General features: G+C 43.8%; 1 protein-coding gene across 2 annotated transcripts in view; it reads left to right on the top strand.

Moving 5' to 3' along the window:
* The first annotated feature begins 15,695 nt into the window (after positions 1-15,695).
* The window catches only part of LYN (LYN proto-oncogene, Src family tyrosine kinase), a 56,341-nt gene continuing 56,313 nt past the window's right edge, over positions 15,696-15,723 (top strand). For both annotated transcript variants that reach the window (XM_075705914.1, XM_075705912.1), the window contains exon 1: positions 15,696-15,711. The gene's annotated coding sequence lies outside the window, so the exon portion shown is untranslated. The remainder of the gene's footprint in view (positions 15,712-15,723) is intronic.

The following is a 15,723-nucleotide window of genomic DNA, read 5'->3' on the forward strand; positions in this document are numbered from 1 at the left end:
GTGAAGTAGAGAAGAAAGTGGCAGTAGAGTCCTGTCCAGGCACTCCTCTATGCTTAGATCCTCTCCTGCATCAGGAGAGGGAAGTCTCAAGTCGCCTCTTGGGGTGACTACCCACCTCAGTACTGAGATATACAGACAGATTGTGGTCTCCTCCTGGCCAGCAGCAGGTAATTCAAAGACAAAGCCTCCTGAGGGAGGCTAGAGAAGCTGATGTTATTTTCCTGAGCCTTTTGCCTCGTGGAGGAGTTTCAGAAGTTACTAGCATCAGAGGGAGAGTGTAGCTATGGAGCTTTCACCGGAGATTTCCTGGAAAAGACCTGGAAGCAGGGTTTCTGTGCCAGCAGTCCTTTCTCTCACCCACAGTTCCGAGACTAATGTCCCACAACTATTTTTTTTAGCTCTTGCATGCCAGTAGAAGAATTTCTAAGATATTTCTCTTCTTTCTTTTGGATGCTGATAAAGGGATACAGCTGACCAGAATGCCAGTAAGAGTGGCATAACTGAAGTCAAACAAATCCTGCTCCCAAAAAATGAAAACAATAAATCAGAACATAATTCTGGTCATAGAGCTGGCATATTTAAAGGTAACAGAGAAAGAAGGGAAAGTTGAAAAACTGGCAAAAAAAAAAAAAAGTGCTTTCCTCTTTCTACTATATCTGCAAGTACAAACAGAGCTTTGAACCTTAGTTCTATCAAAAGTCAGTCTGATCTTACCCAAAAACCTTGGGAAAAAAATATCTGATACCAGGTAGCTAAACATCCAGTCATAAATCTTAGAGTAAGCCTGAGAGACAGATTGCATGTGTGTGTGTATACGTATATAATCACCAAAAATTAAACAGACAGATTTATGATGACAGACCAAGTGAAAGGGAATTAGTGGAGAGATAACAAATGAATAAAGCCTAACTTTCAGTAACAATTCATGACAGAATTTCAGAGGCATGATTTCACACTAAATAACTGGAATCTCCTGACATTCATCTTCCTCCTCAAAATCCCTTTTCAAGACTTGTCCCTACTGTAACACTCAGAAGCAGTAAGCTGATGAAACTCGAATGGTCATGTGTTACGGAGGTACAGAGGATTTTATTTCCTTTTTCATTGCCACTTACTGTATTTATTATTACTATTGCCCTTTACTTAGTGTCAGGAAATGCCTTTCTGTGTTTACACAGTGTGTAGCACAGTGGTTTTCAGTTGTGGTGGTTTCAATAAACCCCATTAATAATTACTAGGAACCAAATCTGCCAATAAATAAGTCTCATAACGTCATGATCTGACAGTAAAATGAGGAAAAGTCAGTGTCTAACTGCTACCATACATGTTTAATTCTGGCACTGTTCTTCCTCTCTCGCCCACACAGATACATCCTCAGGAGGCAGAACAGTAAAGATGAGACTCCGTGGTTTCGTTTGCTATTTACATCAACATTTTCTCCAGGGTGAGAAGTTCCTTGTAGTCCTTTTACACACCTCTTACACACACTTCTCCCACCCCCTCATTCTTTGAGTCTTTTCCTGATCTGGTCATAGGTATATTGGCAGCAGGTATTTTGTTCTTTATATTGGCAATTCTTTTTTCCATTTTTCAATCACCAGTTTTCCTGCCCTCTCCCAGTGCCATCTATTTCACAACTGGTTTTGTCAACAAAACATCTTCCACTCCCTATCTGTTTTCCATATCGGGATTCATGCCTTACATCTAGACTGGGAAGTCTCTGGGGCAGGGACTGTCTCTGGATTGACATGTATGTATGTTTACTTACCCTCAAACAGCCCCAGCTCCAAACCTCAAAATCCTATTACAGTAACTAATGCTGGTGTTGGTGAAAAAGCTTTAACCTATTAATTCCAGGAAACACTACTTTCTAGCCTTGACCCAAAGGTAAAGGTTACTATCAATTTCTTCATGGTCCTTCTAACCCTTGAGATCTTCTTTGATCCAGCTTCAGGCTCTGCAGCTTCTCTTGGGGCTGTTTGAGAATAGCAGTGTAGAGCCTTTTCTTTTTCTCCCTTTTAATTGTGATAGCCTTCCTGAATAACTTGGTTTTCCTCTGCTTTTCTTCAACTATTACCTGAACCTTATCTTCCTCTCCTAATTGTTCTCACACAATTGTTTTCTAAAACCTTTGATTTAGCTGGCTTAGTAAAACATGCTATGAAAAATGCTGCAGGAAATTGTTGCTTTGTTCCAGATGGTATTTTTATTTCTGTAATAGCTGGAGCTCTCTTTAGTTTACCTACGAACCTGCTTTCAGTGTTTGTTGTTCGTGACAGTGGTATCAATTTTCTGTCACGTTCTCATCACCCAGTCTGGTGTAATCACTGTAATCCTTTACTTCTCTTTGTAAGTCAGAGCACACCTAATACACTACTTTAGGGTGGTACTTGTTTCCTTTGTCTGGTGACTGACAGTTGAGCCGGTTCACAAAAATAGTGAGTTAATTGAAAAGGTTTTTTAAATTGACTCAGAAAACAAATAGTGAAGCTGGGAAGGGAAAGAGAGTTTGTGTTATGCTGCTGTTAGTCTTTACATTTATCATTGCATTTATTTATTTTTGTAAAGCCTGTTTCAATGGAACCTACATACTGGATAATGTCAAGAAGCGTCAAGAAGTGTAATACTCACAAAGCCGACACAGCAGGCTAGTCAGAAGCAGCATGCTGGGTTTTGCATGAGAGAGTGCGTAATTCTCCACCAGCTGTCCATATCTAGCCTACTTCAGTCTAGCCAAAATGCATTACCGTCAGAGAACTTGTGGATGGCTTATGTGGAGGTCACCACTGTCCCCTTCCTTAAATACAGCACAAACCATCCTCAGGGTTCACATCGTTGTTTACAGGCGAAGTAGGAGAACAATAAGGAAACAAAGGAAACTGTCCTTTCATGGCTCGGCTTCGCCCCAGTCTCCTGGGCTTGGACAGTCCCGGTGAGGGAGCCTGGAGCTGCAGAGGGGCAGCATTTAGGGAGGTGATGTGGTGTTGCCTCCCAGCAGACATGGACTGTGCCTGCAGTCGCACAAGGCTCTGGAAGACGCTGCATGAACCCTCTGCACAGGAGTTTGATCCCGGCTGATGCACTCAGCCTCAGAAGGCTGTAGGCAGCTGCTGGCAGAGGTAGGTACACAGTGTGGCTGTCCCATGCAGGTGTTTCCTGACTGCCTTGGAGCCAAGGCTGGGTCGAACACCCCTCCTCTGCATAGCCTTCCCTTCACCCGCAGAGCCAGCTGAACGATAATCATCAGACTGTCCTACAGACATCTTTGTGCCTCATGAACACCTGCCTCTGCCTTTGCCTTCATGTCCTGCCATGGTACAGTGTGGCAGACATACTCCCCCTCACGAGTGTGACACCCAGGAAAGCTGTCCTGGGAACCTGGCTGAAGCTTCTCCCCATAGCTGGGAGCTCTTCCATAGCTGGAAGCTCTGGCTTCTCCCCAGATCTCATCAGATTCACACGCTCCCCATCTGAGGGTCCACAAAGTCTTGGGAGAGCCACAAAGTCAGTTCCCTCCCAGCACATGCCATCAAAGTGTGGCCACTCAGTGGAGAAGTCATCTACACCACTGAGTCCCTCTTTCCTCTGGCTGCCTCATTCAACCTGACAGTTTCTTTGAGCAGTGGGAGTCCCATGGGACTGCTCACAGAGATTTTTGGTGTTTCTCTTTTTAAAGAAGTAGCCCATGCTGATTCCTGTTTATCTTCATTTGTATTCTCCACTGTGTCGATGAGGGGGAAACCATGAGGTCAAAAGTAAATAGGCTACTTAGTCCTTGAAGACTTTATCTGCCATGCCTGAGGGATCTGTCTGACCAACGACATTTCTAAGTGCTATAATGGAATATTTTTATCATTCTACTCAGTTTCTGTTCTGGGCTCTTGCAGGAAGCATCAGCTTGTTAGGTTTCTCTGTGTGCTTACAATTAGCAAATAGCCTTAACTTTGCCCTGAGTGCCATAATAGCAAACTAATATCATTGTTGTTAGTCAAAACCACACAAAACCGCTATTTATAACTTGCCTTTCAAGAAACAATATACTACTGACTACAGCTATCATGCAGTTGTCAGATATTTGCTACTTTGGGTTTTGATTTTCAAATGCCATTTGCTCTTTAAATGGAGCACAGAAGGTTTGCTCTGGCAGGCAAGGTTAAACCTATGCAATTAATAATCTTTATTTTTGTACGCTTTGCCTTACTGATATACTTGGATGAGAACAAATGTGTCTTAATATCCTTGTTACATTTTTATGTTTTTTAATCAGGATTTTGCTATTCTTGTCATTATACTAAATTGGATGTTAAGAGTTGTATTTCTAAATCTGGCTTTCAAATATCAAGCAGTGAAATAGCTGCACAGCATCTGGATGCAACCTGGATGGGTGGGCTCAACCTCGTATGCAACAAGCTGGGTGTGACTCTCAGCAGTTTTCTTATTGTTCAGTAGATTTCTTCCAGCCACTACCTGCAGAGCAGCTGAGAGCTAAAGAAACTTGTTCCAGTTCAAAGACAACTGGGTATGGGAGAGCATGATGAAAAATTACAGAAGAAAGGCTGCACATAAATCAAGAGCATGGTCTCACTTTGAGGCCAGTGTTGCTGATGGCTGACCAGGTAGGGCAGAAGGCTTGAGTAGGGTGCATTAAACAGAAGCTTATTTGAGAAGGCGGCCTTAAGAAAACGGACATTAGCAGAAAAAAGAGATTTGAAGACAGAATCACAGAATAATTTATGTTGGAGTCCAACTTCCCACTCAAATCAGGGCTAGCTTCAAAGACAGAGCAGGTTGCTGAGGGCCCTGTCTAGTAGTTTTGAGTATCTCCAAGGATGGAGACCCTACAGGTTCTCTAGGCACCTGTTACAGATTTAACCATTCTCATGGTGAAAATATTTTTCCTTAAATCCATCTGGAATTTTTATTGCTGTAACTTTGGCTGCTGCCTCTCATCATTTCACTCTGCATCTCCAAGAATCTGGCACCTTCGTCTCTATAACACATCTTCAAGTAGCTGAAGACTATCATTAGACCTCAATTGAGCCATCTTTTCTCCATGATGAACACAGGTCTCAGCTTCTCCTCATACATCGTGTGATCCAGTTCTCTAATCATCTTTGTGGCGCTCTGCTGAACCTGCTCCAATTTGCAAATTGATCCCTGATGAGGAAGAGGTAAAAGATAATAGAATAGGAAAAAAGTAGGAGATAAAAGAGAACGGGAAGGAAAACCTTCAAAAAGCAAAGTCCAGAGCAATTACGACACTATGCAAAAGAAAATGGAAGGTGGAAAGGCATAAAAATAGCATGAGAAAAGTGGCCACGTAGTTCCAGCTGTGCTGCAGTAGCTCTGTTACTAAAGCATCTCAAGAATTTGGCCCAAAAAGCTTTTATCTGAGAGCTGTTGTTCCACTGATTCATTTTAAAGGTTAGTGTTGACGTGGATTTCTTTCAAGAATGTCTTACTAAAAATCTAACTAATTTTGCAGTAGTGTGCATGAATTTTGGAGACGATGGAATGGGAGGTTATTCACATAAGATAGTTACCAGGAAAAGTGAGTGATACTGGGTTTTGCGTTAGGCTTATTCTTCCACAAACATGGTTGTCTAAGTAAGACAACTCTGAGACAGAGATGTGGGGGTGGCAGATAGTGGTGGTCAGGCTCCGATTCCTTGGTTTTCTTTATTGCGGCAGGCATGGCCATGAGCTTGCTGTGCAGCCACATTCCTATTTGTTTTGAAGCATCCTCATCTTCTGGAAGCCACTCTCTAGCTTAGTGGCATAATAGTCACTTGGCAGTTTTTGCTCAAAATGGTCATCAGGGCTGTAGCTGTCACTAATAGAAATTTCTCCTACTGCTTTAGATCTTCTGTGAGCCGTTCCTCTGATCATGAGCTTGACAGATCAACTGGCTGTTCCTCAATGACCCCAGCACCATACTTGGCAGACATTGATTTGACACATCAGGGCAGGCAGCTACTTTGGAGGCTGGGTAATGTCAGTCCCTGACAATGTACTACATTCGTGCAGAGGTGATGGCAAAGCAGAGTGACATTTTAAGTAACATCACTGAGCAATGGGACAACAGCTACCGTGTTTTAAAATGTGTGCATATTATTCATTCTAAAAAAAGCATATTTGCCTTTTTAGAGAAAACATTTGTGTAATTATCCACAAATCTAATCCAGTATATGGTTTTAGGGATTATCTGACAGCATTTTCTCATTTAGTGTATTACTTGGTCAAGTAGATATTTTACATTTTCAGCTATACTGCAAATTATGAAGAATATACCTATCTATCTCTGCTGTGAGTAGGGTTTCTTTCACTTTTAAAATCTTTTTTATGACTAATCAATCTGCTTAATCATCTAAATAAATGTGAACTGTTATCCAAAACTGTGAATACTGAAATACTAATGTTATCGATAAAAAGCATTAGAAAATTTACAGAAAGAGCTAAAATCTTCATAGTTCTATACACTCTTATTAAGCCTAAATGCCAAATTGAAGAGGAAATCAGAAGTCAGAGAAGCTGGAGACCATGCAGAGTCAGATATGGCCCGCTGTGTCCCATTTGAGCCCATTTAAGAGCCTGAAAGAGATGGAATCCAGTTGAGCTCTTTTGGCGATGATATCCAAGGTGCTGGGAGTCCCTTACCTTCTTCTGGACACTTCAGATACCCTCCATTCTTCCTGTAGGTCCCTCTTTGGTGGCCTTCCTGGGAGGTGAAAGACTTGGAAAAGATGTATCATCCTTTCAATTTCTCAGCATTTAAGAGATATTCAGGTCCCAAATAATATTTTTTTCTATCTACTTTCACCAGCTTTATTTAGCACAAATTGTAAGGTTGGAAAAACTGTCTGTCTCTAGCAATTTAGGCAGCAGATGAGAATTAGATTAGAATCTACTGCATATCACATCTTTTGGTTAAGAACGTTAAAGATTGGGTTCATTCAGTTTATCTCTGAGCTTGCACATTTCATAAGCACCCTCAAAGCTGCACCTGAAGAAATGCTGATATATACACACAAATGGCAAATTAGCCATACTTATCATTAAGCAATTTGCATGCCTAATGTAATGTACACATTTCTATGCATTGGGGGACTACACAGTGGACTTCTGTGTTTCTTTTTGTGAGCAAATGTGATTTAATTCTGAGTACCAGGTCACTTAAATTTAACCCTTTATAAGCAAGAGGGCTGCCTTAGTGACAGCAATGTGTGCACATGTGTGGAGCCTAGTTACATTGCACTGATAACCTCGTGTTAGTAGTGCGGACTGTTTGACTTGTTCATGGAAGCTGTTTAATAAAGTTTTATGTTACAGTACAGACCACAGAAAAAAATGTTCATATGCTTGCCATGTTACTTCATATGGATGAAAATTAACTTAGTTAATCAGACATCTCTTAACATGCATGCCATCTACAAGATTAGCCTAATCCCCCCAGAGCTCAGTCTTAAATTGCTATTGACTTTTGAGTTGTATTTATAGTGCCACCCTTGCCTCTAAGGCTGTGGTCTAATACAACAGTAAACCTCATTTTAAATACGACTGGACCAAAATTGTGGTGGCCGTCTAATACAAAACACTGCCCTGATACGTATAGTAGAAAGTTTTGATGGAATAAATTTGTATCAATGAATTTTAAGCTGGCTTTGCCATAGTATAAATTCAGTGGTTCTCTCACTGCTAGCACCATCCCAAGAGTCTGCCCCAATGCCTTCTTGCCTCTGCTCTGCTCATTCAATTCAAAGATAACGATCCTTGGATGTCACCTGCAAGCTTGCAATTTTACATGTGTTGGCCATCTCTAACGGACACTCAGCAGTCAGGCTTCTTTGTCATAAATCTTATCCTAGACTCCTCCCTTACATCAGATCTCTTCATCAGAGCTTTTCCTTAATCCTTGCCCTTGCCTCAGTGTTCACACAACCAGTCTGCCAATACAGCACTGTCATTGACTCACAGCCAAGCTAACTGAAGTCAAGCCATAAAGCTATGCAAGCCATAAATACAGCTGATGTTCCTCAGAAACCACCCCTTATGCTGCACCACACTGCAGACCTTTGCGGGCAATACATATCAAGATATAGTTCACTGTTTCCCACAGATGCTTTAGTGGGGACATCAAAGGGCCTTTGGAAAGTTAAAGGCAAAAGACATATCTCTAAAAAGTTCTGCAAGGTAGTTAGGTGGTTAGGGGCAACAGTGGAAAGGAAAGAATAGGTGAGATGGTCCTGACAGGTTTACTGTCATTATGGTGGTGGACCATATCCTGAGCGGGGACATACACATACTTTTCAGAGAAGAAAAGGGACTCCATGGCAAAGAACCTAGGGTTTCCCTTTGTTGTACTTGAGGTCACTCCCTTTAATGTAGAGGACAAGTTTGAGCATAAAAACCTGCCTACATGGAAAAGACAGCCAAAGAGAAATTAAATACTCTTGGCAGCTAAAGGCACCATCTATGCCAAATGCTCCAAGAAGGCTTCTCTTTCTTTTCCTGGTTATCTTAACATTTTTTAGGCATTCATTCTGGTCCAAGTGCTTTACTAACAAACTAACTAGTATGTGAGGAATGCTGCTCCCTAACTCTTGTGTGCCTCTAAGTTTGTGCCAGAGGCTTCTGCCTTGGTTTGTCCCAGGCTTGTGCCATATGGTACCTCCCCGTTACCACCTAGAGTGTCCCTCTGACTTTGTGTCAGGTTGAATTGCATGTCATAGTCCTGCAAGCCTTCCAGGACTGTGAGCCCAGTATGTCCCAGTATTGCTCTCCTATCCCCAGCAGTCCCATGCCTTGGAAAGAGCCACTTGCCACATTATCAAGAGATACGCTTGTCCGTAAAGAAGAGGAGGTCTGACTAGTGGAGAAGTCTACCTTCACTGCCCTCTACCTTGTTGCGAGTTGACGTATTTTCTATCTCAAAGGCAGTAGATCATGCCATGCATCCTTCAGAAATGTATATGCTTCCACTCATTCTAGGAGGTCTCCTTTCCCCCAAGTCTAACACTAACATACGTTTGCCATCCCTCACTGACTCCAATCCACAGCCTTTCATGGCTTAGGAGCAACCTATCCAAAGAACATGCACACGGAAGCTGCCAACGGTTGAGCTGGTCCAGGTAGGGCAGAAGCTGCTGGTGTGGACCTTCAAATAACCTTTGGAAATGTTAACAACCTGTCTAGCTAAGGAAGGAAAAAGGATTACTTCTATTCTCTTACTAAACCAATTCTGCTGACTGTGGCAGAAAACAGAACAGCAAGTACAGGGTGTGCACAACAGCCAAGAGGCTGGGCAGTTCTGTGGCAGCAAATGTGTACATGCAGGAAAGAAGTGGTTGTGATGATAAGAAAGAATAGACTCTCTCCTGGACTAAATAAAGTATCCTAGGACATCCAAAAAGAGGAGCCAGGTGACAAACACAGCTGCTGTTGAGATCACAAGCTCTAGCATAGACTCAGAGGAGGTTGGTAGCGGCCGTAATGAACATCAGTAATTCCTACTCTTTTGGAAGCTCCTGCTACTGCAGACTTAGCCTTCCTGACCCCTTCATATCCTATCCTAAACCCCTCCATACCAGAAAATGTACCTAAGGCTCAGCAGCTGCTAAGGAACAACTCCTAATAGAGCAGGAATTGCCAGCAGGAGACACTATATGAGGTTCTTGCTACAACCTGATCCCAACAAGAACTTGGGCAGTGCCCATCTTCCACAATTCAAGTGTGTCTGGAAATAGCTGCTGTGTCCAGTTTTGTTCAAGAATTGGTTTTCTCTTTGCCTTTGTTTTTCAATCACTTCCTACTTTTCATTTGTTTCCAGCTGAGAGACTTATTTGGGGGTTTTCACAGCAGTGCTGGATGGCATCAGAGATGTTAAGGGCTGAAATTTCAAACATTTCAAAGCCTGGGGCAAAGAGCTGCAGAGCTGCAACGGATGGGACGGCACAGCTGGGATTTCAAAGCCAGTGGGGCCTGGCTCCAAGAACGGGATACAAAGGGCTTCAGGGGGAAACAGCAACTGGGAACAGGAAAGTCAGAGAAAAGATGATTTACTGCTCATGTCTGACATATGCGTGATTTCAAGTTACAGCAAACAGCTGTCAACCACTCGGCAGAAAACAATTAGTCAGGTTGTCCCTGACAATGTGACCCTCCCAGTTTTCACAGGAAACGAGCAAGCTGCAGCTGGTGGAGGGACTGGCTGTAGTTCCACTTGTTATACTCCTACCCTGCCACCATCTGCTCTTTTGGCTCACTGTGTTTTTGTGAAGGACAGAGCATGCCAACCGGAGCCTGGTTCAGAGGGCAGTTTAGTAGCCCTCCAACACCCTTTTAGACACATTGCACAGCCATTTTGAAGCCCTACCTGAGGTGATAATGCAAGAGGTTCTAGCAACAGCTAGGTTGCTGCTAAGTGCAAGATGAGGTAAGTGGGCTCATCCAGTGTTAGGGTGATTCAGCAACTCCATCACTCCAAATGGACTCAGCAGCAGGTTTGTACTTGGCATGGCTGCGCAGCATCAGATGGGCAGGAGATATGAAAGACGTGAGTGCCATATGCCTTGCCAGACCAGCCAGCGTGAGATGACAGCTGTAAAATATCTGTAATGATCCATGATGGCTCCTCTCAGGAGTCCTGCTGATGGAAAATTGTGCCAGGTCAGGAGACAGGGAATAAAGAGATCAACCTACCGTGTTGCTGTTACAGGTAGCACAGCCTTTCAACATGTCCTCCATGTCCACAGAGGGTGCAGGCTAGGAACTTTATGGGTGGCAGGTGCCACCTCCTAACTCACACAGGTAGCTGTCACCTTCCCAAGCCCAGGCTGATGGATAATGCACCAGCAAAAGTTAGGTCCCAGGTTTCATATAACCAAGGCAACCTTCTTCTTGATGCACTCCATTGATAACTATCTTCTGTCCCAGATAAAAGCTACTTCTCACAAACCCTGTGCAACAAAGGAAAGGGGTTAATATCTTTAATTTGTACCAAATGTTTTCATCAATACTACCAGCTCTGACTTCATTAACTCAATGCCCACATATGTTGCCTGATGCCTCATACTGCTGTATGACTGTGACCAGGAACAGGACTGCCTTCCGACTGCTACTGCAGCTGCTCAAGAGCAGCTTGAACACTGCATTGCTCTTGCACAGCAGAGGTGCTAATGACGGTCCAGTGCCTCTCTGTGAGGAAATTTTCCGTAGCAACTGGCTGATCTTGGAAAGGGAAAACTACATTTTGACAGCAGCCCACTCTGGAAGCTGCCTCCAGAAATACCCTGTTGCTTCTGCTGAACTAACAATTCATGTGCTGCAGGACAGGCAAGATGCAGGCTGGACACCTATCCAGGCTGGTGATACCAGGCGTAATGCCCGGAGTACAAGGCAGCAAACAAACAAATGTATCACCACTGTGTAATCTTGCTAATTTGAAATGCCCATACGCCTGCTCCTGAATTAGCTCAAATCTGTTCTTTCAGGTAATTAAATATTAGTGATCACAGAACTGTGTACTAAATTAAGCATAAATTAAACACATTCTTTAATAGTGTGGACAGCCTCCTCAGACCAGTAAGTATATCTGCAAATGGCCACAAATCTTTGAATGCAAAGGGCTCCTGGAGCCACTTGTTTGCCAGCTCACCCTTACTATTGCGTGCCTGAATGAGCTGTGAAGAACCCATCAGTTCGGCTGTTTTCTTGGCTCTGTGAGTAAGATGATATTCATGAGAACCAAGACAACCCTTTATCTGAGCTGTCATTTCTACAGAAAGGCAATCGGAATATTCTGTAGGATGCACATAGGCCATTTTCAGTCTCCATCAGGATATGAACCAGTGCCGTGCCACCAGCACAACCTAGTTCACTGCCACCTGTTCTCAAACTGTCTGCTAGGGTTGGACATGTTTAGATTTGCTAACTACCAATTTTTCTGCTCATGGCCATGAAACAAGTGGAAACAAAATGGGAAGGATTCCTGTGTATAAAAATGGGTAATGGCAGGTGAATAAAATATTTAATATCAGCAAAGACACAGAAGCAGCAGCTTTTTCTTAACTTTCAGAATTAGAGTATCTCAGGGCAAACACTTTTTCTATGTGTGGTATTATTATGGTTCATTCATGGGGATTAGAATTAACAAGATGAAATAAAAAAGGGTGAATTTAGGATTTATGGCTAGAAAGTATCAGTGTAATAAAATGTAAGCAGCTGTGCATTAGGCAGACCACTGTCTACAGGAAAGATGCCAGTTTTCCCTCATTGAACCTACTGAGTATGTGTAGTGTTAGTCTAAACGACAGGTCAAACGCAAATTGAGTCAATATAGGGATCTGCGCATTATTCCCCAAAGTGTTTTTAAATAATTTCCAAAGTTTTAGCCATAACATTAGTCAAGATTGTAAATTAATGTGTGATACATTTCAAATAATCCCAATGGAACTCCAATTAAAAATTAAGATTGTTTATTTTCATTTCTCTTTAGTGTCACAAAACTGATTTTCCCAGGCTCAAAACTGGAAACAAGAACAGGAACCAATGAATATCTACACATATGGGTGTATTAACTTCTTGCTTCATACTTGAAAGTCACATTTCTTTCCTATATTCTTTCTCTTTGAACAAACAAAAGCAAACAGTCTTTATCACATGAAAAGCACATTTCTTAGAATAAAATTTGTAAATATTCTTCTTACATAGGTCAATATAGCTTTCTCTAAAATCATAGGTTACTATAAGAAAGGAAGCAATGCAAAATGAATGCCAAAACATAATGCTTTTATTTTCGGGGGGGAGGGGGTTGGGTTTTTTTCTCCAACAACATTGTGTGAAGAACGAGCATGTGACTTGAATCTCATTTTTTATAATCCACCCTTCACTACTTGTTAAAAAATTGCTACATTATTACAAAGCCGGTTAACAATCTGGACTTTAGCTACTTAATGATAATCCCTTGAGGAAGAAATAAAATACAGAAAAACAATGCAAGCAGTGACCATGTAAATGCTGGAATTTCTAGAGAAAAGACATTTTACTGTGTCAACAAATTGAGAACGAGTTTCCAAAACATTGACTCATGCAAAAAAAGCCAGATATCTTAATGATTTAGTTTTACCAGTATCTTTGCTCTCTCTTTCCTTGTTCTTCTATGGAGAATTTAAATCCTTATAAACCTATTTTTGAACAAAGTGATCTTTTCCCTGCTTTTTTTTTTTTTAATTGAATGAATGCAAGCATTCCTTGGGATCTCTCTCAAATTACTGCTGTGGCTGTGCCCCTTACACTTTCATGACTAACCAGTATTCTTCTATTACTGCTCTGCTTTTGGGTTCAAGCACACTGTAGAAAGTGCTCAGCAACAATGAGATTAAGGAATATATAAAAACATAGAGTGAAGCCTGCTGTCTGTTTTCATTGTCCATGACAAAGTTTGATTTACTGCCCAGAGCCACTGTCCCCTACAGTTTGTGCCGCTTCATACTCTCAGACGTAATCCAAGCAATGACCAGCAGCTAGCTACACAGGTGTGTAGCTGGACTGGTCTGGAGTCTATAGGGCTACGTATAGGCCAGTAATTAACAGTGCCCAAGGAAACTTTCCTGGGCATTCCTCTGAGTCTACTGACAAATTGCTGAACTGATCCCCGGCCCAGGCCACTTACCACTCCCAAAATTTCCAGAGCTGATCTGGAAGTTAGCCTGGGCCAGGGACTACTCAAACACCAGTTGGGTGTAGTCCTCGTGTTCTGGATGCCAAGAGAATTTAACAGCATGGACGTGGACCCTGACAGCACCAGCTGGCCTCAGTACTGGAGCACTGTCTTGCAGCCATGCTTAATTCAGCAGTAGAGACGTGGTCTGGGAGTCAAGCTGGCCCAAAGCAGAAAATCGATTGCTGAGCATGAACGCTAGCTGGCTAATGTGGCTCTCAGTCCTTCGTACAAGGACTTCCACTTCAGTGACAGGCTTGAAGTTTCTTTCTTGATCTATGCGCAAAGACATTTGAAACATGTGACAAACAGCAGATCTAGAGACACAGGGAGGCTGGAACCAGCTTTTTTTCCCTCTTGGTGAATATATAATGAGAGAGAGAGAGTTCCTTCCCTGCTTATGCTTTCTAACACCTGTATGTAAGTTGGGGGAAGGGAGAAAACATTTACCAACTTTTTATTAATAGAACTTGAAGGAATTCCTTACTGTGTCACCCTACAATATTTTTAGAGGCTGGGCTTATACTGAGCATCTTCATGACATTATTTGAATCACTGATGATATAATTCAAAGAAGACAAGCAACTTTTGCCCTCCGCTTCTCAGAGGTCTACAGATGCCCAGGGACAGCTGGGACTGATTTAGAAATGTGGCAGATTATGGTCTGACTGCTTCTACAGACCGAGTCTACTGCGGGAAGCAGGTAGTGGCCTGTGTGCTGGAGTCAAAGCCTCGAGACAGAATTGCAGTTCTGTAGCTCATACTGCAGCAAAATGATTGTGCCAGTTGCACGTGACCTTGTGTGGCAGGCCTTTACATCAGTGCCAAAGATCTGTAAGTCCTACTGACATGAATCAGGTTCTTCTGTTAAATCCATAGGGCGTGAGCTGCATTGAGCCATTTCTGGCTATTTGGATGGTCTGCTGGGAGTCCTCGCCAGCTCCTCGGTCTGCTCCAACTCACAGTTTGTTAGGCCTTGTTGGTGGACTTCAAGAAAGGGTACAGAGATACCTTTGAGCATCTTGTGCCACTCTGACTGTTCCCCAAACTCGTTCCGCTGTCTTCAACACTTTATGTGGAAACCTTAAATGTCTCTTTTTTTTTTTAATTCTGCCTTTGAAATCTCCATGACCCGAACTCGTCCAGGTGGTCTGGCAGTACACATACGACACCTTGACTCCAGTTCTCGTAGAGCTTTTCAGCTGCATCCTCTGGGTGCTGTGTCCACGCATTCGTATTTCCTGTTTTGCTGACCTATGAGATCCTATCGCACTTCTCAACAGGCTAGTAAAAAATTCTTAAAAAAAGAAAATAAATGAAAAGATAACCTTACTTGTTCTTTGTTTTCCGCCAACCCAGCCTCCAACAGACCTGAGAAGATGCTGTAGTTGAGCTCTGGAGGAGTTCACGATGGTTTTTAATGCTGTTGGTGGAACAAGACAGCCCTGTCTCGTCTGCCTCTCAGACTAACGGGCGGGTTTATTTAGTCAGAGCTTTTAATGGAGCCTGGCGAAGCTTGCGGCGGGGCACCCGCTCCTTGAGCGCAGCAGCTCCGCCGGCCCAGGGGCGGCCCGGCAGAGCCGTACCCCCCACACCCCTTCCGCAGCTCCTGCCCCACCTCGCCCCCGCCGCAGCCGCCCTCCGCTCGGCCCGCGGCCGCCGTCCAGCCGGCGGAGCTGCGCCCGCCCGCCCGGAGCCGCCGGGGCCGCTGGCAGGGGCCGCCCGCCGCCCGCCGCCCGCCGCCGGCCTTCCCCTCTGCCGCTCGCCCCCGCCAGCCCCGCATGCAAATCTAACCCGGCACCAGGAAGCAAAGCCCAGGGGCTGCCAGCCAAGCCGCCGGCGGCCGTGCGAGGCTCCTCCGCCGGCTGCCCCCCGCTCCGGGCCGGCGGGACAGCGGCGCCGCGCCCCGCGGCCGCCCCCGGGACACCCCTCTCGGCGCCCCGGCGCTAACCGTGGAGTTCGCTCGCTGCCGCGCAACTTTCGCACCCGGCAAAGTAAGTGCCTTC

The sequence above is a fragment of the Pelecanus crispus genome, chromosome 2 (genome assembly GCF_030463565.1).
Source record: "Pelecanus crispus isolate bPelCri1 chromosome 2, bPelCri1.pri, whole genome shotgun sequence".
NCBI classification, from domain to species: domain Eukaryota; kingdom Metazoa; phylum Chordata; class Aves; order Pelecaniformes; family Pelecanidae; genus Pelecanus; species Pelecanus crispus.